The sequence below is a fragment of the Arachis hypogaea genome, chromosome 14 (genome assembly GCF_003086295.3).
Source record: "Arachis hypogaea cultivar Tifrunner chromosome 14, arahy.Tifrunner.gnm2.J5K5, whole genome shotgun sequence".
NCBI lineage: Eukaryota > Viridiplantae > Streptophyta > Magnoliopsida > Fabales > Fabaceae > Arachis > Arachis hypogaea.
This window is the reverse complement of record NC_092049.1, coordinates 65,436,951-65,446,856: the sequence shown is the minus strand read 5'-3', so window position 1 is coordinate 65,446,856 and position 9,906 is coordinate 65,436,951. Positions and strand designations below refer to the sequence as shown.

Sequence of the window (9,906 nt, the reverse complement as noted above, 5' to 3'; positions counted from 1 at the left end):
TAACCACTCAGTCTCAAGTTTTCACTTGACACCTTCACGCCACAAGCACATGGGTAGGGACAGCTTGGTTTAGCCGCTTAGGCCAGGATTTTATTCCTTTAGGCCCTCCTATCCACTGATGCTCAAAGCCTTGGGATCCTTTTTATTTGCCCTTGCCTTTTGGTTTTAAGGGTTATTGGCTTTTTGCTCTTGCCTCTTGGTTTTAAGAGCTTTTGGCTTTTTCTGCTTGCTTTTTCTTTCTATTTTTTTTTCTTTGCCTATTTTTTTTTCTGCAAGCTTTGTTCTTTGCTGCTTTTTCTTGCTTCAAGAATCATTTTTATGATTTTTCAAATTATCAATAAACATGTCTCCTAGTCATCATTCTTTCAAGAGCCAACATTTTTTAACATTCTTAAACAACAACTTCAAAAGACATATGCACTGTTCAAGCATACATTCAGAAAACAAGAAGCATTGTCACCACATCAATATAATTAAGCTAAGTTCAAGGATAAATTCAAAACTCATGTACTTCTTGTTCTTTTGAATTAAAACAGTTTTCATTTAAGAGAGGTGATGGATTCATAGGACATTCATAACTTTAAGACATGGTTACTAACTACTAATGATCATGTAATGAAGACACAAACATAGATAAGCACATAACATAGAAAATGAAAAGCAGAAGAAATAAGAACAAGGAATGAATCCACCTTAGTGATGGTGGCGTTTCCTTCTTGAGGAACCAATGATGTCCTTGAGCTCTTCTATGTCTCTTCCTTGTCTTTGTTGCTCCTCCCTCATTGCTTTTTGATCTTCTCTTATTTCATGAAGGATGATGGAGTGCTCTTGATGTTCCACCCTTAGTTGTCCCATATTGGAACTCAATTCTCCTAGGGAGGTGTTGATTTGCTCCTAATATTTATGTGGAGGGAAGTGCATCCCCTGAGGTATCTCAGGGATCTCTTGATTTGCAGCCACATGTTCTACCACTGAGCTATAGACCATTGAGATGAATCTTTCCATCTCCCATGACTCGGAGGTGGAAGCCTTTGTCTTCCCTTCCCCTCTTTTAGAGGTTTAGGTGCCATCAATGGTAATGGAAAAACAAAAAGCTTATGCTTTTACCATACCAAACTTAGAATGTTGCTCGCCCTCGAGCAAAAGAAGAAAGAATAGAAGAAGAAGAAGATATGGAGGAGATGGAGGGATGTGTGTATGGATGTGAGTGGTAAATGGAGAACAGAAGGGATGATCATGAATGGAGAGAGAGAGGGTGAGTTGGGTGGGGATCCTGTGGGATTCACAGATCCTGAGATGATCCTGTGGTGTCCACAGATCCTGAGGTGTCAAGGATTTGCATCCCTGCACCAATTAGGCATGTAAAATGCCTTTGCACACAACTCTGGGCGTTCAGCGCCAGGTTGGTGCCCATTTTGGGCGTTCAACGCCCATTTGTTGCCATTTCTGGCGTTGAACGCCAGAACCATGCTTGTTCTGGGCGTTCAGCGCCAGAACCATGCTCTCTTCTGGCGTTGAACGCCAGGCAGGTGCTTCCTCCAGGGTGTGATTTTTCTTCTGCTGTTTTTGATTCCGTTTCCAATTTTTATATTTATTTTGTGACTCCACATGATCATGAACCTAAGAAAACATGAAAAACAAAAATATAGTTAGATAAATAAACATTGGGTTGCCTCCCAACAAGCGCTTCTTTAATGTCAATAGCTTGACAGTGGGCTCTCATGGAGCCTCACAGATGTTCAGAGCGTGGTTGAGACTCTCCAACACCAAACTTAGAGTTTGGATATGGGAGTTCAACACCAAACTTAGAGTTTGGTTGTGGCCTCCCAACACCAAACTTAGAGTCTGACTGTGGGGGCTTTGGTTGACTCTGCTTTGAGAGAAGCTTTTTCTGTTTCCTCTCCATGGATGCAGAGAGAGATCCTTGAGTTGTAAACACAAGGTTGCCCTCATTCAATTGAAGGATTAATTCTCCTCTGTCCACATCAATCACAGCTCTTGCTGTGGCTAGGAAAGGTCTTCCTAGGATGATGGATTTATCCTCTTCCTTTCCAGTATCCAGGACTATGAAATCAGCAGGGATGTAAAGGCCTTCAACCTTTACTAACACGTCCTCTACTTGTCCATAAGCCTGTTTTCTTGAATTGCCTGCCATCTCTAATGAGATTTTAGCAGCTTGCACCCTATAGATTCCCAGTTTCTCTGTTATAGAGAGGGGCATGAGGTTTATTCCTGAACCAAGGTCACACAGAGCCTTAAAGATCATGGTGCCTATGGTACAAGGTATTATGAACTTTCCAGGATCCTGTCTCTTCTGAGGCAATGTCAGTTGATCCAGATCACTTAGTTCATTGGTGAACAAGGGAGGTTCATCTTCCTAAGTTTCAATACCAAATAATTTGGCATTCAGCTTCATGATTGCACCAAGAAACTTGGTAGTTTGCTCTTCAGTAACATCCTCATTCTCTTCAGAAGAGGAATACTCATCAGAGCTCATGAAGGGCATAAAGAGGTTCAATGGAATCTCTATGGTCTCTAGATGAGTCTCAGAGTCCTTTGGTTCCTCAGAGGGAAGCTCCTTATTGATCACTGGACGTCCCAGGAGGTCTTCCTCCTTGGGATTCACGTCCTCTCCTTCCCTTACAGGTTCGGCCATGGTGCTTATGTCAATGGCCTTGCACTCTCCTTTTGGGTTCTCTTCTGTATTGCTTGGGAGAGTACTAGGAGGGATTTCAGTGATCCTCTTACTCAGCTGGCCCACTTGTGCTTCCAAATTTCTAATGGAGGACCTTGTTTTATTTATGAAACTTACAGTGGCCTTGGACAGATCAGAGACTAAGCTTGCCAAATTAGAGGTATTTTGTTCAGAATTCTCTGTCTGTTGCTGAGTGGATGATGGAAAAAGGCTTGCTATTGCTAAACCTGTTTCTTCCACCATTATTAAAGCCTTGTTGAGGCTTTTGATCGTTCCATGAGAAATTTGAATGATTTCTCCATGATGAGTTATAGGTGTTTCCATAAGGTTCACCTAAGTAATTCACCTCTGCTATTGCAAGGTTCTCAGGATCATAAGCTTCTTGTTCAGGAGAAGCCTCTTGAGTACTGTTGGATGCAGCTTGCATTCCATTCAGACTCTGAGAAATCATATTGACTTGCTGAGTCAATATTTTGTTTTGAGCCAATATGGCATTCAGAGTATCAACTTCAAGAACTCCCTTCTTCATAGGCGTCCCATTACTCACAGGATTCCTCTCAGAAGTATACATAAACTGGTTATTAGCAACCATGTCAATGAGTTCTTGGGCTTCTGCAGGCATTTTCTTTAGGTGAATGGATCCACCTGCAGAAGTATCCAATCACATCTTAGCTAAGTCAGACAGACCATCATAGAATATGTTCAGGATGGTCCATTCTGAAAGCATGTCAGAAGGACACTTTTTGGTCAGTCCTTTGTATCTCTCCCAAGCTTCATAGAGGGATTCACCTTCCTTCTGTCTCAAGGTTTGAACATCCACTCTAAGCTTGCTCAGCTTTTGAGGAGGAAAGAACTTGGCTAAGAAAGCCTTGACCAGCTTATCCCAAGAGTTCAGGCTGTCTTTAGGTTGAGAATCCAACCATATTCTAGCTCTGTCTCTTACAAAAAAAGGGAAAAGCACGAGCCTGTAGACTTCAGGATCTACTCCATTAGTCTTAACAGTATCACATATCTGCAAGAATTCAGTTAAGAACTGAAAAGGATCTTCAGATGGAAGTCCATGAAACTTGCAGTTCTGCTGCATCAAAGAAACTAGCTGAGGTTTCAGCTCAAAGTTGTTTGCTCCAATGGCAGGAATGGAGATGCTTCTTCCATGTAAATTGGAATTAGGTGCAGTAAAGTCACCAAGCATTCTTCTTGCATTATTATTATTTTCAGCTGCCATCTCCTTTTCCTGTTTGATAATTTCTGACAGGTGCTTACTGGTTTGTTGTAATTCAGCTTCTCTTAGTTTCCTCTTCAGAGTCCTTTCAGGTTCTGGATCTGCTTCAACAAGAATATTCTTGTCCTTGCTCCTGCTCATATGACAAAGAAGAGGGCACAGAAAAATAATAATAATAGAGATCCTCTCTTTTTTTTTTGTGAGTGAGGAGAGATGTTAGTAGATGAATAAACAAATAGAATAAGATGATAGAGGGAGAGGATTTTCGAAAATTATTTTTGAAAAAGAGTTAGTGATTTTTGAAAATAGTTTTTGAAAAAGGTTAGTAGTTTTTCAAAAATTCAAATAAAAAATAAAATAATTAGTTTAAAAAGAAATTTTGAAAAAGAGGGAAGATATTTTCAAAAATTAGAGAGAGAGAGTTAGTTAGGTAGTTGAAACAAATTTGAAAATCAATTTTGAAAAGATAAGAAGTTAGGAAGTTAGAAAAGATATTTTGAAATCAAATTTTTGAAAAAGATAAGATAAGAAGATATTTTTGAAATTAGTTTTTGAAAAAGATTTGATTTTTAAAATCACAATTAATGACTTGATTCACAAGAAATCACAAGATATGATTCTAGAACTCAAAGTTTGAATCGTTCTTAACAAGCAAGTAACAAACTTGAAATTTTTGAATCAAAACATTAATTGATGATGTTATTTTCGAAAATTATGAGATAAAATAAGAAAAAGATTTTTGAAAAATATTTTTGGAATTTTCGAAAATAACTAAGAAATTTGAAAAAGATTTGATTTTTGAAAAAGATTTTGAAAAAGATAAGATTTTCAAATTGAAAATTTGATTTGACTCATGAGAAACAACTTGATTTTTAAAAATTTTTGAAAAAGTCAATCCAAATTTTCGAATTTGATGAGAGAAAAAGGGAAAGATATTTTTTGATTTTTGAATTTTTATGATGAGAGAGAAAAACAAGAAAAAGGATGCAATGCATGAGAATTTTGGATCAAAACAATGAATGCATGCAAGTATGCTATGAATGTCAAGACGAACACCAAGAACACGATGAAGATCATGATGAACAACATCAAGAACATATTTTTGAAAAATTTTTAATGCAAAGAAAACATGCAAGACACCAAACTTAGAATTCTTTAATGCTTAGACACTAAGAATTCAAGAATGCATATGAAAAACAAGAAAAGACACAAAACATGCAAATGCAAAGATCAAACAAGAAGACTTACCAAGAACAACTTGAAGATCATGAAGAACACTATGAATGCATGAGAGTTTTCGAAAAAAATGCAAGATGCACATGCAATTGACACTAAACTTATAACATGACTCAAGACTCAAACAAGAAACACAAAAATATTTTTGATTTTTATGATTTTATGATTTTTTTTGTATTTTCTTTTAATTTTTTTCGAAAATATTTGGGAAAAAGGAAGCAATGAATTCATAGTCCTCAATCAAAATCCTGGGAATTAGATATGGCTTAATAGCCAGCCAAGCTAAAACATGTTATATGAAACACTAGAATTCATTCTTAAAAATTTTGAAGAAAAATATATTTTTGAAAACATTTTTATTATTTTTAAAATTTTTTCGAAAACAAAGGAGAAAATTTTTGAAAGATTTTTGAAGAATTTTTGAAAAGAAAACAAAAAGAAAATTTCCTAATCTGAGCAACAAGATGAACCGTCAGTTGTCCAAACTCGAACAATCCCCGGCAACGGCGCCAAAAACTTGGTGCGCAGAAATTGTGATTACACTTTGATTATGTAAAATTCATCGCTCTTTCTTTCCCTGGTAATGGCGCCAAAAACATGATGCCAATACCATGGTTCACAACTTCGCACAACTAACCAGCAAGTGCACTGGGTCGTCCAAGTAATACCTTACGTGAGTAAGGGTCGAATCCCACGGAGATTGTTGGTATGAAGCAAGCTATGGTCACCTTGTAAATCTCAGTCAGGCGGATATAAAATAGTAATGGAGTTTTCGAAAATAATTAATAAAATAGGGATAGAAATACTTATGTAATTCATTGGTGAGAATTTCAGATAAGCGAATAGAGATGCTTTCGTTCCTCTGAACCTCTGCTTTCCTGCTATCTTCATCCAATCAGTCTTACTCCTTTCCATGGCTGGCTTTTTGTGATACATCACCATTGTCAATGGCTACTTTCGGTCTTCTCTCGGGAAAATGATCCAAATGCCCTATTACGGCACGGCTAATCGTCTGGAGGCATCACCCTTGTCAATGGTTTCATCTTATCCTCTCAGTGAAAATGGTCAACGCACCCTGTCACGGCACGGCTATGTATCTGTCGGTTCTCGATCCTGCTGGAATAGGATTTACTATCCTTTTGCGTCTGTCACTACGCCCAGCAATCGCGAGTTTGAAGCTCGTCACAGTCATTCAATCATTGAATCCTACTCGGAATACCACAGACAAGGTTTAGACTTTCCGGATTCTCTTGAATGCCGCCATCATTCTAGCTTACACCACGAAGATTCTGATTAAGAGATCTAAGAGATACTCATTCAATCTAATGTAGAACGGAAGTGGTTGTCAGGCACGCGTTCATAGGGAATGATGATGATTGTCACGTTCATCACATTCAGGTTGAAGTGCGAATGAATATCTTAGAAGCGAAATAGGATGAATTCAATAGAAAACAGTAGTACTTTGCATTAATCTTTGAGGAACAGTAGAGCTCCACACCTTAATCTATGGAGTGTAGAAACTCTACCGTTGAAAATACATAAGTGATAATGGAGTTCATTGGTCTCGGCCCCAGAGGGGAACGGAAGTAACCAAGACTACGAATACAATGATAAAAAGTTCTATTTATAATAAACTAGCTACTAGGGTTTACAGAAGTAAGTAATTGATGCAAAAATCCATTTCCGGGGCCCACTTGGTGTGTGCTTGGGCTGAGCCTTAAATTTCCACGTGCAGAGGCCATTTGTGGAGTTGAACGCCAGGTTTTGATCCATTTCTGGCGTTCAACTCTGGTTTTTGATCCATTTCTGGCGCTGAACTCCAGAATTGGGCAGAGAGCTTGCTTTGAACGCCAGTTTGCGTCGTCTAACCTTGGGCAAAGTATGGACTATTATATATTTCTGGAAAGCCCTGGATGTATACTTTCCAACGCAATTGGAAGCGCGCCATTTTGAGTTTTGTAGCTCCATAAAATCCATTTTGAGTGCAGGGAGGTCAGAATCCAACAGCATCAGCAGTCCTTCTTCAACCTCTGAATCTGATTTTTGCTCAAGTCCCTCAATTTCAGCCAGAAAGTACCTGAAATCATAGAAAAACACACAAACTCATAGTAAATTCCATAAATGTGAATTTAACATAAAAACTAATGAAAACATCCCTAAAAGTAACTAGATTCTACTAAAAACATACTAAAAATAATGTCAAAAAGCGTATAAATTATCCGCTCATCACCATCCTCTCTGTGAAAATGGTCCAATGTGCTGTCACTGCATGGCTAATCATGTGTTGGTTGTCGATCATACTGGAATAGGATTTACTATCCTTTTGCGTCTATCACTACGCCCAGCACTCACGAGTTTGAAGCTAGTCACAGCCATCCCTTCCCAGATCCTACTCGAAATACCACAGACAAGGTTTAGACTTCCCGGATCTCAGGAATGGCCGTCCATGGATTCTAACTTATACCACAAAGATTCTAATATCTCGAACTCGGTCCCCTGTGTTAGATATCTAAGAGATACTCATTCTATCTCATCTTCATGTAGAAAGTAAGTGGTTGTCAGGCACGCGTTCATAGGTGAGAATGGTGATGAGCGTCACATAATCATCAAATTCATCATGTTCTTGGGTGCGAATGAATATCTTAGAATAGGAATAAGCTTGAATTGAATAGAAAAACAATAGTACTTTGCATTAATTCATGAGGAACAGCAGAGCTCCACACCTTAATCTATGGTGTGTAGAAACTCTACCGTTGAAAATACATAAGAACAAGGTCCAGGCATGGCCGAGAGGCCAGCCCCCATGATCTAAGAACTAAATATCCCAAGATGAACAAAGGATGTAAATAAATAGTAAAAAGTTCTATTTATACTAAACTAGTTACTAGGGTTTATAGAAATGAGTAAATAACGCAGAAATCCACTTCTGGGGCCCACTTGGTGTGTGTTTGGGCTGAGGAATGAGCTTTACACGTGTAGAGGCTTCTCTTGGAGTTGAATGCCAGTTTGTAACCTGTTTCTGGCGTTTAACTCCACTTTGCAACCTGTTTCTGGCGTTTAACTCCAGAAAGCAGCATGAAACTGGCATTGAATGCCAGTTTTTGTCGTCTAAACTCAGGCAAAGTGTAGACTATTATATATGGCTGGAAAGTCCTGGATGTCTACTTTTCAACGCAATTGAGAGCGTGCCATTTGGAGTTTTGTAGCTCCAAAAAATCCACTTTGAGTTTAAGGAGGTCAGAATCCAACAGCATTTGCAGTCCTTCTTCAACCTTTGAATCTGATTTTTGCTCAAGTCCCTCAATTTCAGCAAGAAAATACCTGAAATCACAGAAAAACACATAAACTCATAGTAAAGTCTAGAAATGTGATTTTTAATTAAAAACTAATAAAAATATATTAAAAACTAACCAAATTATACTAAAAACTATGTAAAAATAATGCCAAAAAGCGTATAAATTATCCGCTCATCACAACACCAAACTTAAATTGTTGCTTGTCCCCAAGCAACTGAAAATCACATAGGATAAAAAGAAGAGAATATACTATAAATTCCAAAATATCAATGAAACTTAGCTCCAATCAGATGAGCGGGACTAGTAGCTTTTTGCCTCTTGAATAGTTTTGGCATCTCACTTTATCCATTGAAATTCAGAATGATTGGCATCTATAGGAACTTAGAATTCAGATAGTGTTATTGATTTTCCTAGTTCAGTATGTTGATTCTTGAACACAGTTACTTTATGAGTCTTGGCCGTGGCCCTAAGCACTTTGTTTTCCAGTATTACCACTGGACACATAAATGCCACAGACACATAACTGGGTAAACCTTTTCAGATTGTGACTCAGCTTTGCTAGAGTCCCCAATTAGAGGTGTCCAAGGTTCTTAAGCACACTCTTTTTTTGCTTTGGACCTTGACTTTAACCGCTCAGTCTCAAGTTTTCACTTGACACCTACACGCCACAAGCACATGGTTCGAGACAGATTGGTTTTGCTGCTTAGGCCAGGATTTTATTCCTTTAGGCCCTCCTATCCACTAATGCTCAAAGCCTTGGATCCTTTTTATTACCCTTGCCTTTTGGTTTTAAGGGATATTGTTTTTTTCTGCTTGCTTTTTCTTTTCCTTTCTTTTATATTTTTCGCCATTTTTTTCTTTTTCTTTCGCTTTTTTTTTTGCAAGCTCTGTTCTTCACTGCTTTTTCTTGCTTCAAGAATCATTTTTATGATTTTTCAGATTATCAAATAACATGTCTCCTTTTCATCATTCTTTCATGAGCCAACATATTTAACATTCATAAACAACAAATTCAAAAGACATATGCACTGTTCAAGCATTCATTCAGAAAACAAAAAGTATTGTCACCACATCAAAATAATTAAACTAGTTTCAAGGATGAATTCTAAACCCTGTACTTCTTGTTCTTTTGTTTTTAGAATATTTTTCTTTTAAGAGAGGTGATGGAGTCATAAGACATTCATAGCTTTAAGACATAGACACTTGAAACACTAATAATCATGTAATAAAGACACAAACATAAATAAAACATAAGGCTCAAAAACCAAAAAATAGGAAAATAAGAACAAGGAGATTAAGGAATGGGTCCGCCTTAGTGAGGGTGGCGTCTTCCTCTTCTTGAAGAACCAATGGTGCTCTTGAGCTCCTTTATGTCTCTTCCTTGTCTTTGTTGCTCCTCCCTCATAGCTCTTTGATCTTCTCTAATCTCATGGAGGATGATGGAGTGCTCTTGGTGC

At 37.9% G+C, this 9,906-nt stretch overlaps 1 non-coding gene across 1 annotated transcript; it reads left to right on the top strand.

Annotated features, from left to right (window-relative positions):
• The first annotated feature begins 3,416 nt into the window (after window positions 1–3,416).
• LOC112746689 (small nucleolar RNA R71) lies at window positions 3,417–3,524 on the top strand. Its single transcript, XR_003174559.1, has one exon. It is a non-coding gene; the product is annotated as a small nucleolar RNA R71 (small nucleolar RNA).
• Window positions 3,525–9,906: the final 6,382 nt, after the last annotated feature.